General features: G+C 44.5%; 1 protein-coding gene and 1 long non-coding RNA gene across 2 annotated transcripts in view; one reads left to right on the forward strand and one right to left on the reverse strand.

Moving 5' to 3' along the window:
• grin2ca (glutamate receptor, ionotropic, N-methyl D-aspartate 2Ca) overlaps positions 1–16,013 on the reverse strand; it is a 70,450-nt gene extending 54,437 nt beyond the window's left edge. The window contains exon 1 of the mRNA XM_039611445.1: positions 15,924–16,013. The gene's annotated coding sequence lies outside the window, so the exon portion shown is untranslated. The remainder of the gene's footprint in view (positions 1–15,923) is intronic.
• Positions 1–26,115, forward strand: part of LOC116314300 — a 112,297-nt gene that overhangs the window by 58,119 nt on the left and 28,063 nt on the right. The gene's annotated exons all lie outside the window — the stretch shown is intronic.

Here is a 26,115-nt window from a genome sequence, read left to right on the forward strand (position 1 = left end):
TGATTGTTGGAATGTTGTCTGTTTTCTTTGTATTATTGTACTGTCCCAATCTTACAATATAAAGTGCCTTGAAGCAGCTGTTGTTGTGGGAAGGAGTTAAACGATATTTCAACAATTTATGGATGCAAGTGCAAAACGCAAAGAATTTGGGGTTTTTATTATATAATATACAGGACATGGACAAAATTAGGCCACACCTCTTGAATTCAGGTGTTTCCAGTCCCATTGCCATAGGCCCTAGCCATGCAGTCTGCCTTTAAAACATGTCTGAATGAATGTGTCATTGTGAAGAACTCACTGAGTTTCAGCATGGTGCTGTGATATGATAGCACTACTGCAACAAGTCAGGTCAGTGACGCAGAGTGCTGAGGTGTGTTAGTGCATTTAAATGGCCAACGCTCGGCTGACAAAGAGTTCTAAAACGTCTTCATCAGCATACAAACTGTGTGCTGGGAGCTTCATGGCATCGGCTTTCCATGCCTGAACATGTGGAGGTGGCCTCGTACTTTGTGGATAGCTCTGTGGTAAATCAATCTGGGTGGTAAATGATGATTGGCCCATTAAAGACATCTGCAGTGTTATGGTTTTAAAAAAAGAAGCCAAAATCCTGCAGCTCAGGGAAACATTCTGCTTTCTAAACTACAGTGATGGGGCTCCTCAGTTTCTAATGCGTTGCTTGAAAGTTGCATAAATATGTATAACAACAATAACAACCCATACTTTTCCCTGTTAACTGCAAACTTTCTTCAGCAAGAATGCAAGAAGTCAGATATCTAAGTCTACATGTAGAGATGCTGGTTTGGGAGGTTAGTCCCCATTACAGGATTAATGTAGGCACACACACTCTGTCCTATTTATTTCTTATTGCCTCTCTTGGAAAGCTGTCGCCAAAGTCCGTTCTTGTCAAAGGGATTATGGAAAAGGAACGTGACTTAAATAAGTTGCTCCGGAGCAGCCCATACCAGCCACTTTCCTGTTTCCTCTTCTTTTGACAGCTGAACTGTGTGAACAGGCCACTGCTGAGAATAATCTACCATCTAATGAGAGATTAGATTTCAAAAAGGGAATGAGAGACCGAACTTTCAAAGTTAAACGGTGCCAATCGGCAGTATCATCCCACCAATCAACAGTGTTTGTATTCTCTGTCCTCAGTTAGTTAGAGTTTGACTAACAAACATTTAAGATGTGCTTATCACCCTCTAGTGGGTGACATACGGAGGAAGCAGTGTCTTTACTGAACGAGCGGAGAAATGCAGACTGATTAAAAATAGCTGCTGGGGCTTTATCGTACAACGACGTTATTTATTTTTAGTCTGTTGTGCTTCCACACTGCTGACACTTGGACATTTTGTTAAGTTGAACAGGTAAATAATGCAAACATCCACATCTGCATGTTCAGCTCATACACATGTTATCTGCTCCCAGAAATTGAATATTGCTGATAAGGCAAATTGGATTTTCTGCACACGGCGACACATACACAGACTCAGTGATGAGAATGTGAGTACATCTGGTGGAGAGTGTCATGCATATTGAAGTCTTGTACAGTGGTGTTTATTTCCCCTTCTAATGCAGTGTACATGTTTTCATGTAAACCCTTCACCTTTTTCAGCACTGTCTCAACCAAAAGCAGCAGTTTATTTTCACATTTTTAAAAAATATAATTTTGTGTCATATTGGAGTGAACCTGTTTTGTTCGTTTCCAGGTCCAGATTTTTATTGTTGGACTCAAAGTAATCCTTATTTTTCTTATGAGAGGGGTGGAAGCTTCAAGAAGCACCTCTGGGATCTCCCTTCCCTTCCTTTTGACACAGGTTTCTTCTGATTGGCTGCTCCTTGCGAACAAAGAGCTTGAACAGCTGGTGGGTGGGGCATCTCACAGCCAAAGCATGACCATATAAGGAGATCCCCCATCTGTGACAGCATACAAAGACACAAGTAAAAAAGAAAAAAAGAAGCTGTCTGAAACTGAGTGTTTAGAGCAGCCTGAAGCCTGACCGTTTGGCTTAGAGGGATTATTTGTGCATACACTGACCTCATTATTTGAAAATTTGGCCTTGTTTAATATGAGCATCCACCACTGTAACAGTACACATGACAGAAAATAAGGATTAGCGTAATCAGTGCTCTTTAATTACTTTTGCGACAGCCGTCCTGCCCCACAGTGCGTATTGAAATCTCATCTTTGCATCCTGCAAACTGCGTCCATTCTTCCAAAGTTGTCCACTCTCTGTTTTCTCTGATATAGACCATATGAGTTATGAAACCACATGAAAGAAAACAACCTGCCATTTATCGATGAGATGCTGCAAAGGTCCTCCAAGTGATTCCTGATCCAGCTCATTAACGTGAAGCTGCAGCAGTAAATACATCTGGCTGAGAAGTGTGGTGCAATGTTTAATGAGTCCCTTTATATTCTGGGCACGACGCCCCTGCTGCAGCTGTTTAACAATGTGCACCTGTCCCGTCTCCTGCGACTTGATCAATACACTCATCCATGGATCCGCAGCCTGCTGCGTCTGTTTCACCTGCTGATAACGGTCCAGCAGCTTCCTCTTGATCCAGTGCTGTCAGAACTCCATGATCAAGCAGATATTTTTAAATCTATGACTTTTATGGGGCTCGTATGAACATTAGGGCTTCCCTATCGTTGCACCGGGTAGGCAAACACTACTTAAATTAACTCTATCGTTCCTCTTGTGACCAGTTCTTCCCAAAATAGTGAAATACACCATCTTTAGCAAAGAAAGAAAGACGTCCACAAAGGTTTGTAGGAACATAGTTAGCTTTTTAGTAAAATAAATAAAATAAATCTCTGAGCTCAGTTTGACAGGGCAGAGGCAGAACTTCTTACTGACTCACTTTATAGATAAAATCATATCACTGGTGTATCCTGGGTGTGATCAGTGAGCGCCAATCCACCAAATCAAAAAGAATGAGCTAATTAATGAGACTTTTTAGTGAAACTAAGAGATGTAGGTTCTCCAAATCAAGACTTTTTAAAGGTAACCAGATAGCAGAGAAATAGATTATGTCAGATTATTCCATCACAGGTTAAAGTGTGTTCAACAAGTTTTTGTCTTGGCATGAAAAGTAAAATATCTGTTATTTATTTCTTACTTATTTCTTAAGTAAAAGCCAATCTTCATCAGGATCTATTCATATATATAATTTTAGAGGTAAATAAATAGCTTTTACTTTGAAGGTGGTTTCTTTTTCTCATTTTTTAACTTTTGGAAAGTTTGACTACCCGGTTAGTTAGTGAGCGTTTGCAGACAAATCGAAATCTTTCATGGAAACATCGACAACTCACAGGGAGGTTTTTAGTGCACCTGCAACTGCTCGCTAACCGGTCAGGAAATTCACATCTTTATTTCATCTTCTGCTTTAACTGTTTAAATGTAAGTATTACTGCACAGGAATAGAGCTTTCCCAGTTTATTGGATGTACTGTAGCTGGCTAATCTTGTTGGGGACTGTAGGAACATATTTCACTCCAGAACTATGAAAACAAAAGCTTGAAAAAACTTCAGAAATGTTGGAAGTGTGTCGCAGCTTTTGAGCTTCTTTTTTTCTCAGTTTGGTCTACGTCACTGACCCGCTGTGGGTATCCTGCAGACAGGATCAGCGCTTTCCAGGCTTGAAAGAGGTTTCTTTAATAGAATTTAATAAATGCAACCACCCAGCAAACACAAGCCACAGTTTGACCTTCTCTGTTACAAAGAGTCAGGATTCATTTACCACCAGATGATTACACCTGTATGAATATGTTGAACTAATCTCTGATTAAAAAATACAGCCACGCTAATCTCTTTAAATCTGCACCCATTTAACTAATCTGTAGAATCATCATCCTCATAAGTACAGTGGGAGTGGGGTGAGGTGAGAGGTAAAAAAGGAAAAACATCGGCATCTAAAAATATCCACAGTATGACATAGTTGGCGCGTGTCTGCGATTTTTGGTTGGAGCCCAAATGAAAAGTGTTTTTGTAAACATTTCCTATACAGGCTGTACTGCAGTCAGACGTTCTACAGCGTGAGCTTTGCTAAATGTGATCAATCCTCGGTATCTTCTGACTGATCTCGAATAAACTAAATATCTGGAGCCAGATCTTTGGATATATCTGTGACCCAGGACAACCTACCAAAGACCGCTCGGCAGGTCCTGACCGAACCTTTGAATCAGACTGTGAAGAAGGTTTCCTTTCCCTTTCTGTCTGTGTACTTTTACCCAGAATACAGAAAAGCTAAGACAGACTGAGTCTGTGCCAAATCTTGTCCTCAGTTTGTAGTTTCTCTCTGACTGTTTGCTGCTCTAAGCTGCTCCACTTAAACAGCTTATATCATTAATTATAGGCCACTAAAAAACCACAGCATGGCAGTAAATACACTGTTAGCTCTGTTAGAGTTGTATTCAAACACATTAAGACAATAACTGCTCTTTGTTTCTGTGGGACCAAGTCTGGCACAGCTCCACATCGTCTGGCGCTTCAGTTAATTAACAAAGCAACACCAGCTCCTCAACTGCAGTTTACCAGATAACAAATATTAGACTATGCTGTATACAGCTGTTCTACACTTTTACTCCTGTATTAAAATAATGACGGGATTCAGATAAATGTAATCATGATATTAAGTAGAACTAAGCTGACACTGTTATGATCTTCTACATCTGACCTGCCGAGGGACTACGATGCAAATTAGCTTAAGGAAACTCTGGTACAATGCGTTGAATGTTTATATTGTTCACGGTCCTTTTTAAAAATGAATTAACAATAATGAAAAAACACCTCAAAGTAGAGCTTGGCAGTACGGTCTAAAAATTACACCCTGACGTGATAGTTGGTCTCTGTATGTTCTACAAAAGCAAGAGGTGGGATCGGATCCATGCGTTTATTAACAGTATGATCAACATAGCATGAAAAAAAATCAAAGCCATGTACCTACATTGGATTCTAGCCACCTGAAAACATCAGGATCGAGTTTAGTTTACACTATTTAAGATCTTAATGACGAGTGAAGCTGTTACGCTTCACCAGACTCATAAAAACTGTGATTTCACCTTTAAAAACACTGGAGTTGTTCATCTAGTGCTGCCTTAAGTGGTTCGCTTGTTCACAGTGTCACCTCTTATGATGGAACCCACAATTATTGTCAATGGAAAATTGTACTTAGTAGTCAGTATAATCTTTTAATGATATAAGTTTCCATATATGCTTAGAGGTGTATAATCGATTGTGTAGTGATAGGATGTGTGATCTGTAGAAGGCTGCAAGGACTTTTATGTGCATTCCAGAGTGTTCTGGCTTTCACACCCACACTCTGGGAGCATGGGAGAGGTCGTACCTTGTCTTATTGTGTTATGATAGGATAAACGTATCTATGTCTGTTTTAGGCTAAGTGCATTTTGTTTAGATGAACTGTTGGACTTCCAGACCAGCAGGTTTAGGGAAGTCATTTATGGGGTCACACTCTGACCCCACACACGCACACACATATACACATACACACACTCACCCAATGATGTATAAATAAAGACCAGGGCAGTGGCACGGCGCGTGTCACAGAGCCCTCACTCTCACTGCGGGTGCTCTGTGCTGCCCTTGCTGCAAGTAAATCTGTGTTTCTCCTCTCTGATTCTCAACTGAAGAAGTGTTTTAGAATACATCTCTTGACAATTATATTTATAGTCAGTCCTAATAATGGGTGAGATTTTATAGTAAGTAAACTTATAAAGTTTATTTATTATAAAATTGAGTAGATCACCAATTGTTTGTTTAATAGCATGTTTGAGTTCTGCTGGCCACTCGAAGCAGCTTACACTGAAACCACATGTTAATACAACATTATTTTATACAACATAAAGAAGCTTTCCCATGAAAACACTCAGAAACTGCTGCTTTGCTGCCAGTGGACTGAACCATGTTTGTGACTCACTGTTGTCCCTTATATCTGAATGCACTCAGTGGTTAACGGTAACTTTATTGTCCCCAGTGGGAAATTGATTTGCAGTATGTCCACACATCAAACAACACACACACAAAGAGAACAGCCCAAATTTTATCAGTAGCATCAACACAACAAGGCGCAGTGTGCAGTAGTGATGGCAAGAACGCTTATGGTTTAGTGTTATTAAGCACGATAATAGCAGCAGGTATAAACGAACTTTATATCGACAACCTGAGGGAAGCAGCTGAAAATCATTTAAGAGAGGATGGTCTGAACATAGCACGACAGAGGTCGCCTTCCTCAGCACCTGCCTGTTATAAAAGTCCGCAAGCTGGACCTGAGACCTCCCTGAAGTCTTACCAGCCACTTTAACCAGGTTACCAAGTCTGATCTTATTGGAATCTGTGGTGGGGCGTGGTCGGCGGTGCACGAGCAGGAGAGGGAATTCTCCCAGACTGACCAGCAAGCCTGAGGTCGGCGTGCTGGTCAGACTGGCCTCACCTCCACCAGAGGCCTGAGCCGGAGCTCACGACCGCGTCTGCGGTGCTGTGTCCAGCTGCCATGCAGCTGACCTCCAGACCAGCTTCGCCCGTGCCGCTGGATCCACGGGCGGCCACTTGAACTTGCACCTCCCCGTTGCTGATCGACCGATCTTTAGGCTTGTTGTGACTTAAAGGTCTAGGACTAATAATAATACTACTATATGTTTATTCAGTGACCTTTCTGTGAATCAAATAAACGTGATGTAAAATTGCCCGCGTTCAGAACTTTTCAAGTTATGACACTAAAGCCAAAGCTGAATTTAAATAGCATATACAACAAGTACATTTATGCAGCTAACCTTGGAAATATCAAATCTAATTAATTTTTGTGCTAAAACGTGCTGTAACTGCTCGCTGTCCTCAAACTGCACAATTTGTGTTCATTCTAACACGCAGAAGCAGGAAACATCTTTTTGGCCCCTGTTTGGGTTTTCAGTCTCCTCGAGTGTGTTTGTTAAATCTCTTGCAGGGGAAGCTCTTGTCTTTTTTCATCCTTTCTAATCGTGCTTATTTAATTTAGTTCTCTTTAGGCTCGTTTGTTTAGAAGATCAATTGTGAAGCTCTCATTAAGTTTGACACCTGTGCCTCTGATGTTGTTTAAGAATAAACGATGGGAAACTACAGATTAATGCTAAAATCAGTGGATTGTTTGATATTAATTTGCTCAGTAGCTTCGACTTTGAAACTGTGCCACAAAGATTAAGATGCACAGCCACTCAGTTTCACTAAAGCTGCACTGAAGCATGTGCTTAACTGGCCACTTGTCCGTTATGGAACAGTGAAAAGAAATGTGTAGATAAAGCAAAGGAGGCGACTGAGAATAAATTAAAGACAAAACCGGTTAACAAAGGAACTGTGGATGTTTGAATTACCATATCTCCTGAGGCAGGTGCGCGTCACTGCAGGGACTCTGACTGCAAATGCCACATCAGCAGTGACGAAGTGTTAGACATCTGACAAAATGGCCTGAAAACAGCCAGTCTTCACCTGCTGTGACTGCTTTATGCAAACATAATATGATAACGTGGTAGAGTTTTTCTGATGGATCATGTTGGGCACGTTTATGTCGAGTGTAATAACACAGATGTGCTGATGTGAACTCTGACCTGCGGTTAATGAACCTGCGGTGATGTGCAACTCCGAAAACGAAAGGGCTTAAAATCAAATTTACTAAACATTTTAACTTTTTTTTCTTTAAAGTTTGTTTTTTATTATTGATGTTGTTGGTGGGAGGAGCTTTGTGGTGCATGCTGGGCAGAAACTGCACCGGCTGCTTACTCGATGCTCTAATCATATGATTCAAAAATTAATTTAATGCACCAATTAACAGCCCACAAATGACCCTGTTTAGCAGAGCATGCATTCATTTGTGAAACATATACAGTGTTTAACATTCATCATAGCGTATTTACAAAATAGGATATCAGTAGGTTAACAGCTGTTAGAGGCTCCATCACTGCATTCATGAGCAATTAGGTGATGAAAATACACCACAGACGCCCCAAAATTAAGACAGTATCTCAGTCATTATTCATCCCTGTGCTTCCGGGGTTTAAAATCAATGTTACAGGTGTTACCCCCTCCAAGTAACTGCCCAGAGGTGTTGCCAAATTACTTGCGTAAGGACTTGCAGCACTGCAATAAATAAAACAAAACAAAACAAAAACAAACTGTGTGGCTCTTATGAAGTGAGAAATAAAGTTAACAAAATGCATAATCCATATCATGTTTTTGTGCTCATTTGTACAAAATATGGCTCCATTTCCATGAAGGCCAGGATTTTTATTTTCTGCAGCGACAGACTCGTCAGCAGCTGGGCAGAGTCCCCCCTAAATCTGCCTGTTGATTTACGGCTCTGGTCTTTATGGGATGGCGTCGTGTATCGTGGCCGTGTGATAAACGGCAGCCGGCCGCGTGAAAAAGACCAAGTCGACGTCCACCAGGGTTTCCTGCTGAAATGCACCCAAAGTGAAACCACAGTGGAGGCTTTGAAGTCCAAACCAATAGTAATGAATCTGTTTCTCGTGACCTCTGGAGACAGAGACGCATCAAACTGACTCTGTGATATTAGTTTCTGTCGTGGACCCTTCGCCTTTGCTTCTGCCGCCGGCACTGCTGACATATTTAAGACGCGCACGCCTCTACTGGAACTCTGCACTACGAGTGATTGATCTGCCACAGGGTGAAAACCTGTCTAGGTAAAGTCCTCATAAATCTGGTGAGATTTTTACTTTCGTCTCTGAACAAAGGTTCTGGGGTGGGAGAGGGGAGTAGTCAGGCGGTTGCTGCTATCTCTTTGCATTAAAGGATTTAAATATTCAGGAGGGAGGTGGAGCGGAACTGAACACTTGGATTTTCTGACTCTATAGCATCAGAGGGGCCACGATCAGCAGGTTTTAAATGCCACAGCAGATGGAAAGCTATGTAGCCGGCTTTTATTACAGTTCCATCTTTGAAACCTCACGTAGCGATGAAGCAGTGCTCCCTCTGCAGCAGGTGTAGTATAACCTTGATCAGGTCATCGCCCAGCTTGAGCCTTTTGTGTTAAAACAATAAAAAGAAAAGACTCAGTAGTTTGGTCGTGCAATAAATGGATCAACGCAGTCGAGAAAAGATCATCATTTACTCCAAAGTGGGGGGAAAAAAATCCCCAAGGACAGAGGCCACGTGTTTGCTTGTCATTGGACAGATGTTTGATATATATCTCTCCTCTTTGCTTTGGCACATTTATCGTCAGGGGACACTTCATCACCCGCCGTTGTCTTCGTCAGCACACCGCGTAGCGAAATCGAACAGATTGTGACGCGTTTTGAGGGTAATAATGTCTGCGAGGCTGAAGATTACAATGGCAATGCAAATGTAATCCATTTTGCCGTTAACACATGGGCGGATGTTTACTGAAGGCTTACGGGGCGCGACATCACAGGCTGATATCAATATTCCTACTCTGACCCTGCGGGCTGACCTGGCTGTAAACCCGCTGCGGCAGGTGTCACGGAGGGTGGCGGAAGCGTCCTCTGTCAGGCTTTGGCGGACCCCGCACTCGGCCTCGTGTGCAGCCGTATGTAAAGCAGGGATCAGTGTAAGACCCTGGTTAAGCTGAAACCGCGGTTGCCCATGCAGAACCAGACCACCCCCCCTCCACCCCTGCCACCGGTCCAGCTGTCACCAACCTGCTCTCCCAGTTGATATAGTGGCTGCACACAAATACAGCTGACCTTTGACACACACACACATGTGCACATGCTCTAATCCACATATGAGCATATCACTTTGTTTTTAATCTGTGTGTGTGTGTGTGTGTGTGTGTGTGTGTGTGTGTGTGTGTGTGTGTGTGTGTGTGTGGCCTGTGCCGTGATTGCAGTCTTTCCTTCCTTTCCTATTTTGTGTGTAAAGCAGGAATGTGCAAGATAAACGCAACAGAAGTCAGTTCTTCCAAATCACACACCCTCAGAGGTATAAAGCTGGCGGTATTGATTTTTGTGTGCGGAGGCTTTGAAATACCAATTTTAAACCAATTTACTTTGTACTAAAGATAGAATTGAAATATTATATTTGAAAAACTCTTCAGCAACATCGCTGTATAGAAACATTGTGCTGGTCTCGGGGATAATCACACAGATGCTGATTCTTGGAGAGCAAACTAGTTTAGGTTTTTTTTCTAGATTCAGAGCTCGGTCATTAAATGCATACGTGGATTTTACTTCAAGCAAACACATTTTCAGTTATTTGGTTGAGCTAATAAAACGTAAACATGGTTAAAGGACTTCATCTTATTGTTGTATTTACATGTAAACCATAAACGTGGATGCAGACGAGGCTTGCTCGCCATTCGGTAAGAGTCAGCCTTTGCACCACATCTGTGCTGCTGGTGCAGGAATAGCATTACTTATAGCATGCTTGGCCTTGTAAGAATCCAGCTGCATCACAGGGTCACGTTAAATTGTGAAAGTGTCATCTGTCTTCACCGTGTTTGTTTTGGTTTGAGATGACTTGAAGGTCACAAGAGCAAAAACACTGAATAGATAATAGAAATATTAGAATAACAATAGAACATTTGCATTTTTTGGGCAGTTGTAACAGCTCACAGACAAAAACCGAACCCTGCAGAAGATGTTCTCAACCTGCGTGGTTCGGATCAGCTACCAGGACATAACAAAAACACTTGTTTGGCCCTCGATGTCTCCTCATGTTGCACGCTGTGAAAGTTCAACACATTTTAGCAGTTTGTTGCTTCGACATCCAGCAGACACACGTCTGCATCATCACCCAGTCTGAGCTGCGTTCAGCACATCAATGTTGACTTTCTGCTCGGGTTCGGACTCCAAAGAAACATCTGTCATGTTTACCAAGTATCCACAAAAAACAGAATGAACTGCAGCTTTGCAAAAACACTCTGCAGGACACTAAGTGTTATTAATTGGTTTTTGAAGGGATACGTGGGAGAAATTTAACGTCAAAGGAAGCCAACAAAGAGATGGAGGTTTTCTTTTGCTGTGTGGATGACTGCACGAGGTTTCGATTTGTCAGAATCGGTGAAAAGGTAGTGAGAGGTACAGTGCCTCTAATCGCAGCTCAAACATGTAAAACCACTCCATGGAAAGCAATCAGAGCCTGTCATAAACAACTCTGGCTTTTATGGTTTTCTCCGGAGATGACGTATTGATTTTTGCAACAATAAACAGCCTCCAGAAAAGTAAAAACAATTCTTTATCTCTCAGGAAGTCAAGAGTTGTGCTTTTTTGGGGGGAACTTCTTTTTTGCTCTGTCGAGCAGTTTGGGTTTGTTTGTTAGGTGACACTGAGAGTGACGAGAAGGACAGAAGAGGAGGAGACACATGGCAAATCACGTCGTCATCACAAGCTGCCGAGCCACCCGGACGCTGCGTGTCACTTTTTGTTAGACAGCAGTGGAAACGCTTCAGCCTGATTTCTTTAAATGCAGCACGTGAAGCCACGCTGCTTTCTGTTTGGACGCCGTCTCAACGGCCTCCCTCACTTTCCAGGCCCTCCTTCTAAGGTTATCGCTGTCATCATCCCTCATCGAGACGCCCTCCCACCGCGTCACCCGCTCAGGGATAATTGTGAAAAATTAAGCGGGACACACGCAGCTGTGAATAGAAGGCGATTAGCTTAATCAGTTTCCTGTACTACACACCGCACATGCACCCACACGCGTCACACATGCACAAACACTCAGGTTGATGTCAGTATCCACAAGAGGCAGAAGAATGACAAGGAAAGGAGAGGCAAAGAAACCCCCCCACCACCACCCTCCCAACCCCACGGCGTGTCAGTTTTCCTTCTCAACAGGGACAGGACGTTAGACGAGGTGCAAGCGGCGCTGCGCCATGAATATAAATGGGCCCCGAGTCTCTGTTGTGCCCGTGAGTGCAGCCATAAACTCGAGAAGAGAGCAACATAGCCTGCGAGCCTCATTCTGCCCGTAGTTTGAGGTTTCACCACGCAGGCTGTATACTATGAGAGCGCCCTGAGAACTTCTTCTCGCCCGGCGTCGCAGCGCAGATCTGCGTTTGAACGTTTAACGGTGACCCGTACAGGTTTTAGACATTGTCGAGAGAAGGGTTTAGGGATGATGCCCGAGTTAAATCTACCCTCGTCTCTGATGACCTTGGATAGATTGATCTGATATCCCTCCTTCCCTCCCCTGCAGTAAATGTTTTACTGTCTGGGATGCTTGTAACCGGCCGTCAATCAGAGCAATTTCCATTTCAACCCGTTCCCTGTGCGGGCCAGCCGATTGGCGTTTCTGTTTTATGTCTTCTTTTTTTTTTTTTTTTGGTCTGCTCTCTCAATCATCATTCTCCTCTTCCCATCTTCCTCCCCTCCCTCGCCTCTCACTTTGCAGAGACGTGAAGATGGGTGAGGTTTTGTGTCTTTAACATTTGATTAAGCAGATCGGCTCTGAGCGTGAGATGGGAGATCCGGACAGCTGACAAATCAGCCCGTGTCTGTGTGATACCAACCCGGAGGTTGTTTGTCAGTCTGCCCGCAGGCTGCAGGCTGCAAGCATGCGAGGCTTGCGTCATGATATAATTTAGCTCTGTAGTTGAAGAGCTCAGTAACTCAAGGCTACAGGAATGGTTGTTAAACTGCTGTTTGTGTAGCTGCTGTTGCTTTTCTCGCTGTCAGTCTCAGCGCTCACTGAGATCCAGCGCTGCGAAGGATGACGGCATTCGTTCCTGATGATTCAGTTGCATTGTTTTAATATTGTTTCAACTATAAAAAAGAGCAACAATGTTGCATCCATTTTAATTACCATAGTCAGACTGGTCCAGGCACAGCATCAGCGCAGTGGAAGAGATTTGTTCACTCACTGGTTGATGTTTTATCAGCTGATTGCTCTGATAATCAACTGCTTCACACACTTAAGTGCAGCTGGCCGGGCCTCTCCTTACTCGGTTGCTAAAGCCTCTTTCACACAGGACTGGAAAGCAGCTGTTGACCCCACGATAACCCCTGGAAAATGTGTGGATTCCACAATTGGTTTCTGACACCAGCATCTTTCTTTGGTTGCTGCTATGTTGCTCTAGTGGTCAAAAGTTTACTTGGAAGACGCCAATTTGGCTGCAAACACTTTACAACTGTAAAAATGAACTTTGCATTTCCTTCAGTCTTAGACTCTTCTAGAAAGGCTTTGCATGATTCACAATTACAAAATGATTTTGCCAGCTGTTACCCTCTGTGTGCCTTACATGACCACAGAAGGATACCCCCTCTCTATGACATCACTCACCGCAGCCTGAAGTCTGAGCTTTTGGCTCACAGGGATTGCTTTTACATACAGTGACCTCAGTATTTGAAGCTAATGTGAGCACCCATCACTGTAACAGCTTATAGATGTACTACAGAAAATAAAAAGCACAATAGGTCCACTTTAGCTGCAGAGCTTTGTAATGGACCCTAATACAATTATGAGTAACAGCTCTTCCTATAAGAACCTTCCCTGTAATGTTTGAAGTCATTACAGCTGCTCAGTGCTGCTGAAAGGTTTGCTCAGTGTCTGCTAACATGAAGGCTGATCCTCCCTGACAACCTGTAACTGATAGTGTTTAATAAGTCAGACTATTTGCTGCTTAGCATGTTTTTGGTGCAGCTGGCAGAGGGACGATTATAGTAAAAACCCTCGTAACCATTTATTGAGTTAGTCAAGGTCCTCACGTGTGTGGAAGGGCAGGCGTGCGTGTGTGATGTAGTGAGATTGCATCATGTTGTGCGACGGGCTGAGGATCCTCCGGTTGGTTTCTGGTGCGCATGTACGTACAGGCTGTCTGTATTGAACTCACATGCACGCACCCAATTACTGAAACTGGGATATGGTTGGTATAACATAATGAACAGCCATTTTTCACCTGCCTAACTGCTGCTGCACTGTCACACACTCTCACCACCCCCTGCTCCCACTCTGCTCTCACTGCAGGAAAAACAGACTTTACCTCCACCTGTGGACCCGCGATTTTACAACAAATAACCACGATTAACCGAAGAAGTTTCATCCTCACTTCAACATCGCACGAATCTTAGGTTTGATAGATGATTGAAAATAAATGAATCATTTACACTGCCTATACTTCTATAGGCAGCGTAAATGAAACCTCTTTAAATGCATAAAAGCCCACGAGGAAACATAAGACCCAAATTAAGAGCCTGATAAATAAGAGGACATCTGCAAACTATGAAAAGGGACATAAAGCAGACTCATTTTCTTCCTAATGGATCTCAAACCAAAGTAACTGCGTGCCAAAGTGGAAATTATGCCCACTTCTTATGTAATCCCTATTAAACTGGTTAATTTTAGAATTTTAGAAGCCAGAATTCTTAAATTAGTATATTTTCTGGTCTGGACGTGTGTGGCTGTGTGTGCATTTAAACGACAGGCATCATTTCCAGGTCTGAAAAGTGAAGCCAGTGGGGAAGTGCCTTAAATGTGCATTCCTTGTGGCAACCAGCAGAGGGCGTCTCCTCTGGCTTGGATTGCATAGAAGTCTATGGAAAAAACAGGCTTTTGTTCCCGTGATCTATAAGCTCATTAAAACCTTTCCCGATGAGTTTATGTGACCTCATCCTCTGTTTTCAAGTCTTATCTAATTCAGCGTAATGTTCCTTTCGTAATTCCTGATCACATTATGCATACAGTGAAAGTGTCTTGGTCACATTTCTGACACAGACATACACATGCTGTAGTCTGAGTCTGGCACTGTGCCCCCTGTACAGGAAACAGTGTTCCACAGGTTTCTGTAGGCGTTTAATAATCTGGGTGAGCCTTAAAAACGAGTTAGAGCCATGAACAGATTAAAGTCAGTCTGTGTCACCAGCCGTCCTTCGTGGCTGTATTCTGCTGGCAGTGACTGTGGTGTCCGGACAGCAGCAGCCTCGGCTCTCAAAGAAGTCGTATCCAGCTCGGCGCGGATTCCTCGCCTCACCGTCGCCTCTCATTTAAACTGGTCTCACACAAGAACGCCTCCCGTTCTCTGACCTCTTCATCGTTAAAGCCCCTTTTTAATTCAGTTTCTGTCCACGCATTAAAATAAAATGACTTCAGTCGTGTTTAAGGCCTGTGACAGAAGAATCTGTTGCTCTGAGATAAAGAGATGTCCGTCAGTTATTCACTCAGGTATGGATAATGTGGCCGTTTGTTATGGATGGATTCCTGCCTGTGTGTTGAGTTCCTACTGCAGACATGCGTCTTGACACCATTACATTGTGGAGCTGATGGTGTTAGTGATCCTGGGCATATGTCAGAGAAAATATAGTTTGTGTCATGTTTGTTTTATCAGCAGCATTGTTTTCCTTGTATTTATTGGTTTGAGTGGGACAAATTAACTTCTTCTTAGTCTCTAAATTAATCTCTAATTTCGTGCCACAAGATTTGATTCGAAAGCGCCGCGTCCTCCTGGAGCCAAAACGCTAGAACGAATCCTTTGGTAATTGGAGCAAGCACACATTTTCTCACATCCTGTAAAGTCACTCTCCAGTGGCAGTTCAATTTCCCCTGCAGCAGCGGTATCTCAAGTCCGGCGGGCATGTATCAAAAGGCCCTCTCAGCTGCTCTAACTGTTTACAATGACGCATCGATCCACTCTGCTTAATCCCCCCCCTCCCAGCCGCTCGGTGAGTTAAAGCAACAGTTACTGGCACCTACAACAGGCGAAAAAAGCCCCGCGCAGCGTGGCGTCTGATCCCTCTGACAAGGATGCTGTCGAGTACCACCTCTGATCTGATCTCCTCTGCGCTCTGATAATTCTGCTATTGACCCAAAGCAGAAAGCAGGAGGAGGAAACTCTGCTCAACGAAACTACAGACAAAACTACTCCAAAGAAGCAGAAAGCATTTCCATACTTAACCAGGAGTAACTGTAAGCTGATCAGAGCACGCTGGTGCTTAAATAATGCGATCGACGGAGGTGATCTTACCTGTGTTGGCAATCCACATCCAGCCCTGGCTCGTCACCACTCATCCCGTGTGTGCAGCTTCAGCTGTCCTGTTCCCGGTTTTCTTTTTTTCCCTCCTTCTCCTCCTCTCCTTTCTCTCCCCTTTGGCCCTCGCCTTCTCCTCCTCCTCCCTCCTTCGTATCTCCCTCCCCCTTTCGCTCTTCCTCTCCCTGCACTTGTTTGAGTCTATTTCAGTAGCAGCAACAGAGGAGCCCGCTGCGACGGTGGCATGGTTTCCAGCACTTTGGCAGAAGGTCACATTATCACTCGCTGGTAAAAGGGAGGGGGGGAGGGAAGAAGAGGAGCAGGAGGAGGAGGAGGATAGATGGAGTGACGGAGGGAGATCAAGGTGAACAGGTGCCAGAGGAGGAAAAGGAGAAGCAAGTTGATATAATCGCGGCCGTCCACGGATGCGCTTTTGGTTTAGTTTTCCAACTTGTTGACAGGGACACCTCAGAAGGCTGTTTTCAGGTAATGTGTCCCAGGAGGAGAAACTGAGGAAGAATTTAGGAGAAACCCGCAAGTGTGCATATCTGTGTGTGAAGCAGTAGCCTTTTTAAAGTCTTCACCAACCGCGCACCTCTGGGGGAAAGATAATTCCTCTCTTGGCTGGAAAGTGAGACTCTGGGAAGAAGAAAAAACTAAAAAAGCTGCCAGAAACTTACGCCAAAAGAAATCCTCAACCTTCAGCTCGTCACCCGCGTCCTTGATCGTCACTGCCCGGTTTGTGAAGACGCAGATCTACTCCATCTCTGACACCTGTCCGCATCGTGTGTCCCCATCTATCGCAGGTCCTGCAGGGTGACCCTTCTCTTAATTTCCCAGCCTCCTTCCTTCGTCCTCCTCTGGTACGAGCGGTACTTTTGCGGCCACTCCATCAAAATAAGACTCTGAGAAATGATCCAGCTGCCCGGGACGAGGCCGTCAGCGGCCGGCGACAGATGGCCGGAACAGGGATGCAGATGCGAGGCAGCTGCTGAAGTTTGGAAATTCTTGGATCTTCCTCGTGACCTTTCTCCAAGCGCACCTTGTTTGCTCTAGCCTCCAGTTGGCTGCACTTGTTGTCCTGTATGCCTTATTGGTTTTTTTCTTTTTTGGGCAGTTCCTACCTGTGCCCCTCCTTCGCCCATCAGCAGAGCTCTCACTCTGGCTTCTCTGGCCGGCTGTAATCCTGACTCCTACACTCCATGTCACAGGAAGGGCTTGTGAGCTCTAATCATTATGTAGTAAGGATTTATCCTCTCGCTCTCCCTCCCGTCTCTCTCTTTCCTTCCCTCCACCCCTCCCGTTTATTTCCCTCCCTCTGCTCTTTGAGTACTGGCTGCCCTACAACTCTACAACATCCCCCTTTTTCAACCATCACAGATTAATGCATCATCTCTCCTCACGCTTCCCTGGGACCCATTCGTTTGTCAACTCATTCATTTTTATTTTTTGCCTTTCCACCCGCTCGCTCGCTCCCCGTCTTGCCTCTTGTCTGCCCTGCCGCAGATCACATCAACAGGTTTGCCCTTGAAATATTCTCTGGGACAGGCGGAGTCAGTGCTCACCGTTTCCTTCCCATCAGGAATGTGCTCGTCCCTTAAACTATAAGCTTTTTATCAGAGCACACAGAGAACGCATCGATGGCAGTGTGTGCACATTTACATTTTTATATACACTCTAACATAAATGTTGTGCAATGTTCAAGTACAGATCAGAGCCTGGCTCATTTTACTCCATCTAAGATAGGCTATGAACACACACACACACACACACACACACACACACACACACACACACACACACACACACACACACACACACACACCAGTAGTGTAGTACTGTACAGAAATTTCCATTTGTTTGAGGTAATTTATACGCAGCGTTGTTATAATGTGCTTTATCCACCAGGGAGCACTAACACATTTGTCCTGCTCAGTATGTATAACAAAGCCAAAGTGTGTGGACACCTCGGCATTACAGAAGCAGTAATCTGCTGCTGCCACAGTTTACACAAATTCAGCTTCATCCTGGATGAAGCCAGGGCTTCGTGTGGGTTTTCCACACAGAAAACGTTTCTTTATGGAGACGCACTTTCCACACGGGAACACCGTTGAACTGGACCCTCTGAATCCCAGAATAATGTAAGGTTTAGCCACATTTCTGGATGTAAAGCATGCTTTGTAGCAATGGTTCTCAAACTGTGGGGCGAGTCCCACTGGTGGAGACAACCATGTTAAAAATTACGAGGAGAAACTAAGGTGCATGAACGTGATTTTAACCTGTAACTTTGATGCTGATGTGAATCTTTAAGTCAATTTCTTTTCTGCCTCCTGAAGTGGTGCATGTCAGAACCACTGGATGTGTAAATAAAACCATTACAAGTTACTCCTGCAAGTATTTTGTTTGCCGAGTACTTTTTTGTACTCAGTGATACAATCAGCTGCCTCGTCTGTACGCCTCTTGCGAACAGGCTCGCACCCGGTCCTCTTGGACTGCAGCGCCCGACTGTAGTCCTTGTTCAGCTCAGTGAACCGGTTCTTCACACACTTCATGCTTCAGCTTCTGATTAGAGTAACCTTTAGGTTCATGACTGGAGCAGAATAACCGCAGGACCAAAAAGCTCTCCAGAGAGTGATCCGTACAGCAGAACGCTGCTGCAGGATTGCTCTCCCCCCACTTCAGGACACCTACACCAGGAGATGCCGGACTAGAGCAACGCAGATACTGAAGGACCCGTCCCATCCTGGCAACAAACTGTTCCAACTTCTACAATCTGGTAGAAGGTTCCGCATCATCCGGGCAAGGACAGAGAGACTCAAGAAGAGCTTCTATCCTCGGATAGATACATTTCACTGTGTGTTATACTTGTATAACTATGCATGTGACAAATAAAGAACCTTGAACCTTGAAGGACGAGATCTTCTATCGAGAATAACATCTCAGACCACAACAGCAACTGGGCCGAGCCAGCTGTTGGACTGAGACGGGAGGAGCAAAACCATACGCAGAAAACAAACTTTAAGAAAATTAATTAAATAAATAGAGTGCTAAAATAAATCCCAAACATACTTGCTGTTAACGTTCCTGTTTGATGTGTGGGAAACTGTGATGTTTCGCTCAGTATATACTTTAAATATGCCTCCTTTTTTCATATCCTTTTAACAACCAGATAAAAAAAAACATCCTTTGGAAATATGTTTGTAATGTATTTATTATTTAAATTGTACTTTTTGCAAATTCATATGACTTTGAGGTGCGAGAAAAAAAGTTAGTTTTGTCTGTCTTTGAGCTGGAAGTCGTGCCTCCTACCTTTCTTTGAACGATACATTTTTCACAGTGCTGTTGTTTGGAAATACATTTATATTTTTATATCTTGTCTCTTGTAAAGTTAGATATATTTTCCATCCATCCGTTCTCTTTTGCTTATCTAGTGCAGGGTCGCAGTGAGGTTGGAGCCTGTCTCAGCCGTCACTGAGCGAAAGGCAGGGTCAGCCTCGACAGGTTGCCAACCTATCACGGGGCAGCGCTGTAGAAATACTCACAGGCAGCTAAGAATCACCAGCTAACCTCACATGCATGTGTTCAGACGGGGCTGTCCGGAGAGAACCTGCGCACACGCTGATTGACTCGGTCTTTACTTTTCAGCGTTTTTACTCCGTCCCTGCAGAGCAGCAGGTCGACACTGTGCTGAGAGACACGCAAACTGAGGGGATGGCTGCACGTGAGAATCTGTGTCTCTTTGAGGCGAGCATCTGCAGGCTGTGGACGCTGAGGCGAGAGTCTGTTGGCGAGGGAGGGAGGAGCGCCTGATGCACGCGCTCGGAGAGTTACGTTCCCCTCCTGATGCTCGCTGTAATGCTCACAGTAAAATGCTAAAATGACCCTCGGCACACTGGGAAATGTCCCGGTGCTCCCCGTGGGCAGCTTGTTGAAATTGATCATTGCTGTTATGAAATGATTTTTGCACGTTTGATATGATTCCACAGCTGATGTGAAAATACAGCTGCAGCTTTGACCTTGGTTGACCTTGGCCGTCTCCCAGCAAACATGGTCTTGGCTGCTTCTTTCACTCCTCTGACCTCAGAGGCTCAGTGTTGTTGTGTCGAGTCTGCAGGAACTGTAAAGTAGAAATCTTTGAAAGGTCACGCTGGTGTTCTGGACATGAAACGGCACCGAGACAAACTTGACTTTAACAGACCGGCGCAGGCTGTCTGCAGGTGACTCATACTCGTCTCCAACGCACCACAAACACGCCGCCTGAAGCTGTTTTAGCTCCACTTTACTGATTTGATCAGGACACCAGCCCCCCCTAGAGTTCAGAGAGGAGAAATGCACCTGCTGATTTGCACATGAAATTGCTGCTCAGAAACACTCTCACCTGTGAACTGCGCTGCACTTTGCCCTTTGTTTAAATATTTTAGTGCCTCACCCTGCACTCCACTTTCTCAGTCCCGAGCTGACTGTGAATGAGCTCAGAATCATTTTGATGACACCCGTTTACACACTTCCAGGTCACATTTGCATATATTACATTGCCGAGCTGCAAACAATCTCCATCACAAAGGCAACTGCAAACTGCTGTGGCGCGCACAAGCCATTAATCTTAATTTCTTCCCTTGTGGATGAATCCTTGGAAAAATGAATCCTTTTTCTCGGGCAGAAGGACATCAGTCGGATTTTATGAGCCTGTCAGGGCTGCACTGAGAGATGTGCCGGCGAGGCCGTGTTTGTTTCTCTGCGTACGATGCTGGAGGCTGGGCGCGTGACCCCGATCGATCACCGGACGATAATAAATATCCACGAATCCCCAGTTTGTAATCAAGAGCTCACAGGCTTTCCTCCACTGATATTTGATCAATAAGGCGAACAGATGGGACTGTAAAGCAACAATCAGGTGTTGGGTTGTTGTTGTTGAGCAGGAAGAGTTACCTGCCCGACGCAGGTACACCTTTTATTTGTTTATTTTTAGTTTCTCTTTTCTCCACCAATTTATTAGAAACTGAAAACAAACCTGAGACTTTCTTAAATTTGCAGTATAATCAGAGCTTTCATGATTGCTCAGCAGAGAAAGCACAAAAAATAAACATGAGTCCTTTGGTTTTAACCCCTCGGCCTGATGGGGTATCACTGTCAGCCCGCCAGGTGGGTGGGCGGCAGGTCCAAGTTTGCCACGTAGGATTTTGATATTCATATCATAGGTGATATGAAAATCTCAGATAAATTTGAATGTCAGCAACTTGAACTCAAGGTTTGTACACTTGGACTGTGCGTGTGGCTCATCATCCACGCTCCAGTACTTTATTTTGTTACTGTAAAAATTCAAGTTGCCTCATATTTTCACATTTTTGGCTCATCATCTTACTCAACCGTCGGTTCTTTCCTTATCCGTGCTTGTTCACAGAGGCTCATCTGACTGTTGGGGTTTCTCTGTGTTATTGTAAGGTCTTTACCTTACAATATAAAGCACCTTGAGGCGATTGTTGCTGTGATTTGGTGCTTTGTTTACATAAAATTGAACTGAAATTTCCAGATATTCCACCCACTGGTTGGTGAAGTCTCCTTTTTAAACCTCTAACTGAGCTATTTTCTGAATTGCCATTGGCCAAACAGTGATTTCTGACTCTAATAATGACGATGATTTACCGAATCGAAAGTGTTTACTGAGGTCAGACGAGGAGAGCTGAGCGCTGTGCACCTGCTGGCTATTCAGAAGCATGCAGGTTAAGGTGCTTCCACTTTGGCTTCGCTCTTCAGGCACAGATGCTGTGTCAGTCTTTTATACCAAACAACGGATTTTCTGAGAAATTTGGAAGCATAAAAAAAGGATCTGATTTCAGAGCATCAGTTCAAATGACTTCAGTGAACTCTGGCTTTGATGAGCCTGATCTGTTCAGGCTGACACATTCTGTTGCTGTAGGCTGGCATTCGTGTGTAAGGCTTTGGCCAAGCAGGTGGGCTGAGCGAGGAGGAAGTAACACATGTCGGGGCAGCAGCAGAGGGAAAGGCAGACATATGCTCTTTCTCTGTGGCCTGGCCTTCCTGCTTCACCGGACAATATGGCAGCGAATCACAGCTGACCCAAAATAATATTTCCTCACAAACCAAACGTCATCTCGGGCGTCACCGTGGCATTTACAAACAGAGCCTCTGCTTTTCTTCCTGGCACCGCTCGGAGATATTTTCAGATGAGTGTGAGGCGAGGACAAAGAGCAAGGCAGAAGGTAAAAGGCCACACTCGGCTGCTGTGGATCCCAAGAGGGGGCGCACATTTATCCCACCTGTGACCAACACCAGCTCCCCTTACACCCCAACACCCGGGTTTCTCTGTGGCGAGGGAACCTCTCGACACTTTCTTCACATTTATAGCTGCTTCTGGTGACAGGACACACATACTAACAAGCAAATATTAACACTGTCAATAAATTGTAATTATTTTTCCAAAGAACGATAATTTCTTATTTACTTTTGTGTCTTTGCCGTCAGCAGTGATTTAAAACAAGCTAAACTTTCTCAGTGTAGCGTATACCTGCTGCATCACCAGTCTTTACATGATGTAATGTTACTGACTACGTGCTGCTTCCTTTGTAGAGGCATTATGTGGCCATAGTCCCGCTGTGATCTCAGCTGGACAAGCAGTTAAGAAGATGGATGCATGGATGTGATTATTTGTGGTCAGTTGCAGTGAGTGCTTCTCTCCAGTAAAACCACATGCAGTGAATTAAAGGTTTTATCTGATTTTCCCCTGAAATTTAAATTGCTTCCAAAAATCGCAGCACCGGTATTTGGGATCCAAACGGTTCAAGTGTTCAGCTCGAGCTGCATCACTTCATATACAGGACACATGCCTCAGTGTCCTCATGTCCTGTGCCGAACACATCGGTCTTACTTGGAAGTCTGTTGAGGGTGAAAAATCCAAAAATCAACCCAAGAGCCCCCCTGTATCCTCCATCATTCCCCACTTAGTCTAGCTAACATATTTGCAGTCAGTCTCTTAATAAAAAGCCTTATCGCATCTCAGCCGTTGCTTTTGTAAAAAATGCCGTGATAATGATAGTAACTGTCAGCCTAAAAATACTGACACATGAGTTTTGGTCCATATTAATACTGATGGATTAACTGGTTCTTTATAAGAATCCTGAATGAAAACGTTTTCTGTAACGGCGCTGTTAACAGTGATGTCCCAGACCCATTTACGTTTGAGTCTGTGCTCTTTATACCAGCCAGTGGCGTGACTCCTGCAGCCTCAGCTGGCACGACGAGCTGCTCTGAAAGTCCGCTGGGTGTCCCGAGGCTGTTTGGCGTTTCCGTCCAGCAGCCAGCGGCGCTTCACTCTGGGACGGAGAGCCCGGACGCAACCTGTCAAGCCATTAAGCGTCTGTTCTCCCCGGAAGCTCGTGCCAAGCTGAGACCAGTTACCTGATGGATGATGCAATAACTGTAAACAGGTCAACATCACTGCTCAGGCCACTCGCCACCAAACAACGGGAAACAAAAATCTATGCAGTATGCAGAAAATGACTTCCTGCTGCATGTTTATGGAGCGTGTCTGATAAACGAATTCACGCGCTCACATATCTGTTACCTGCAGCTGAACTTGGCTGGACACTGACTGCACAGAGCTGAAGCAGCTTACAGTGTGAGCAAACCTTTTCTCTTCTAAGCACACAGAATGTCCTGATAGCAGACACACAGCAGTGTCACACAGGTGTTTGTATTTCTGTGCACACAGGTGGATGTATTAACTTTACATCTTTTCAAATGAATGTCCATACCTCCCCTGAACGTGTTTAACCTCCAGTGTTCGGATTCTTTGATTAGCCGACCTCAGCTAGCCTGGTTTTGCTATCTTCCGCGTGCTTACCTCTAAAGTGGACCCATCTGCTCCTTTGCAGCTCCATATTCAAAGTCTTGACTCAGCTAGAGAAGCTTTGCATGAGTCACCTGTTAAACAAAGTGTATTTATGTGAAACCTGCCTTTGCTGTGGCCCCTCACTTCTTCACCTCTCTGAAATTAGTAATTTTAGGCCCCGCCCCCTTCCTCTGAAACGCACAGCCTTTAGTTAATCCATTAAAAACATATAGAAGAGGGCGCCGGGTTGTGGAAGCACTGTTGGCCCACCACGTTGAAAACGATCCTGAATTAAATAATATTCTGTGAACCTTGAGTAGCGACGTATGTAACGCATATAAAAGCTAAACTTGCATTTATTCTTTGAACTGACTTTTATTTAAAGCTGTGAGAGCTTTGGAGGTCTGTAAGGTGCATTACTCTGCAGTGTAATGTCACAAAAGCACATGAAATCTAAGAAGCCTTTAATGTTTCACATTCAGGCTGTGCACCGTCTACCGACGTCCTTTATTCTCTGTGTGCTGTGACAGGCTCTCGGGTCTGTTTGAGGACTTTCTCTGCAGGCGAGCGTCAATTGTTAGCACCTGCCCCGAGACTTCACACACACATGCAGAGACTGAGAAGTGTGTCCTCAGCACCTCTCCAGACAGCTGCTCTCATCGCCGGTGTGTCAGCGCCCTCCACAGGCAGCTCACGCCACTCAAATCCCGTCTGTCTGGATTTTGCACCCAAAGCTTTGCCCTTTGGACAAAAACAAAGCAAAGCATTGGTGACAAATTGCTTTTACTTGCAAGGCGTCGGCAGTTTCCCTCTACTTTCCGTGCTCTATATTCAGGACGTCCACCTGCACGAGTCCTGCTGGCTTTAGTTGCACGAGGGCAGCCTTGCCAAGCAGTCGTATAATCCACAGGGTGAATAAAAATGGATTTGGCTGCAACAGACGCCCGGTAAGCTGCCTTAAACCAACAGGCAGGATTGTCCACAACACAGATTCTCTCATGTACATCCTCATTTTTCACAGGTCACACTGTTCCTGCTGATAACACTAATCTGCACGTCTGCAAATACACTTTTTGATCCCCCAAAATGTAATCTGAAATTAGATCATAACACAAAGACAAACACCAGCAGCTCAGATACTGTAATACAAACACCCTCAGTTCAGCTAAGATGGCCTTAAACGCTTCATTTCATTGATCAGAATTTGTTTTTATTCCCGTCAGCACACGGGGAGAACGCTCTTCTTCACGAGCTGCGTGAATGATTCGTACGTCCCGATAAAGAGCTTTAGTCTCGAGAAAAGCAGCACGAGTGTACACGTTTGCCTGTCAGAGTGAGCGAGCGTTTCCTGGCACCGTGTCCTCTTCTCCCTCCGTCTCCAGAGGCCTCGGACAACAGACGGGTCACAGCGTAGCCACATTTTAAATCCGGTGTGCAGATGGACACCAGTAGTGGTTCTAAATCCTGAGCGCCTTGGCACCAGGCAAACGCAGAGAGAGAGAAGAGAGCGATTCATCATCGGTTCGATTTTGTTTCCAGTGAAAAATGCTGTGAAGGAGCGATCATCGAGGCTCTTTGGTCGCGGAGCTTTGTTTTCGTTGTGTTAGATAATGAAGCAGACGGATTTTCAACTGATGTCACTGCTCTGACTCCAATTAGGAACCAGCGGCGTTAACTTGGTGTGTTATAAATAATATGAATAACCAGAGTTACAGTGTCACAGATGGGCTCTAACTGTCTTACCAAGAGTCAAAACAGGAAAGTCTCCCACAAAGGTTTAAATGTTATTTCTGCAGTTTTCTTTGCAACTTTGTTCCAGAAAACATCCAGAACTTGTTTTATTTCCTTTGCAGTTCTTCTCTTTGTGCTTCTACTTCATGCATTTACAGAATTAGAGAAAGAAAATGTTTCTACATATGTGAACGTTTTTCACTCCTTTGGCTTGGTGCGCATTTGAAGCTCGACACGGTTTTTTCACCCGTAAACTATCATTTTGGCAAATTCATGTTCATCGTGTTAATTTAAGTCAACATTAGTGTGTTGTATCCACACTGCCAGGACACATTCTGACATATTACCATTGAAGTTTGGGTTAATTAAGACCTCAGATATTGGATATTAGATACAGCCATAACTTCCAAGCATCCATTCTCTTCCGCTTTTCCTTTTCAGGGTCGCTGGGGGGGTGGAGCCTATCCCAGCTGTCTTAGGACAAGAGGCAGGCTGCACCCTGGACAGGTCGCCAGTCTGTTGCAGGTCTAACACATAGAGACAGACAACCATTTGCACTCACATTCACACCTATGGGCAATTTAGAGTCACTAATTAAGCTATCTCCAC

Source organism: Oreochromis aureus, linkage group 4 (assembly GCF_013358895.1).
Source record: "Oreochromis aureus strain Israel breed Guangdong linkage group 4, ZZ_aureus, whole genome shotgun sequence".
Taxonomy (NCBI): Eukaryota; Metazoa; Chordata; class Actinopteri; order Cichliformes; family Cichlidae; genus Oreochromis; species Oreochromis aureus.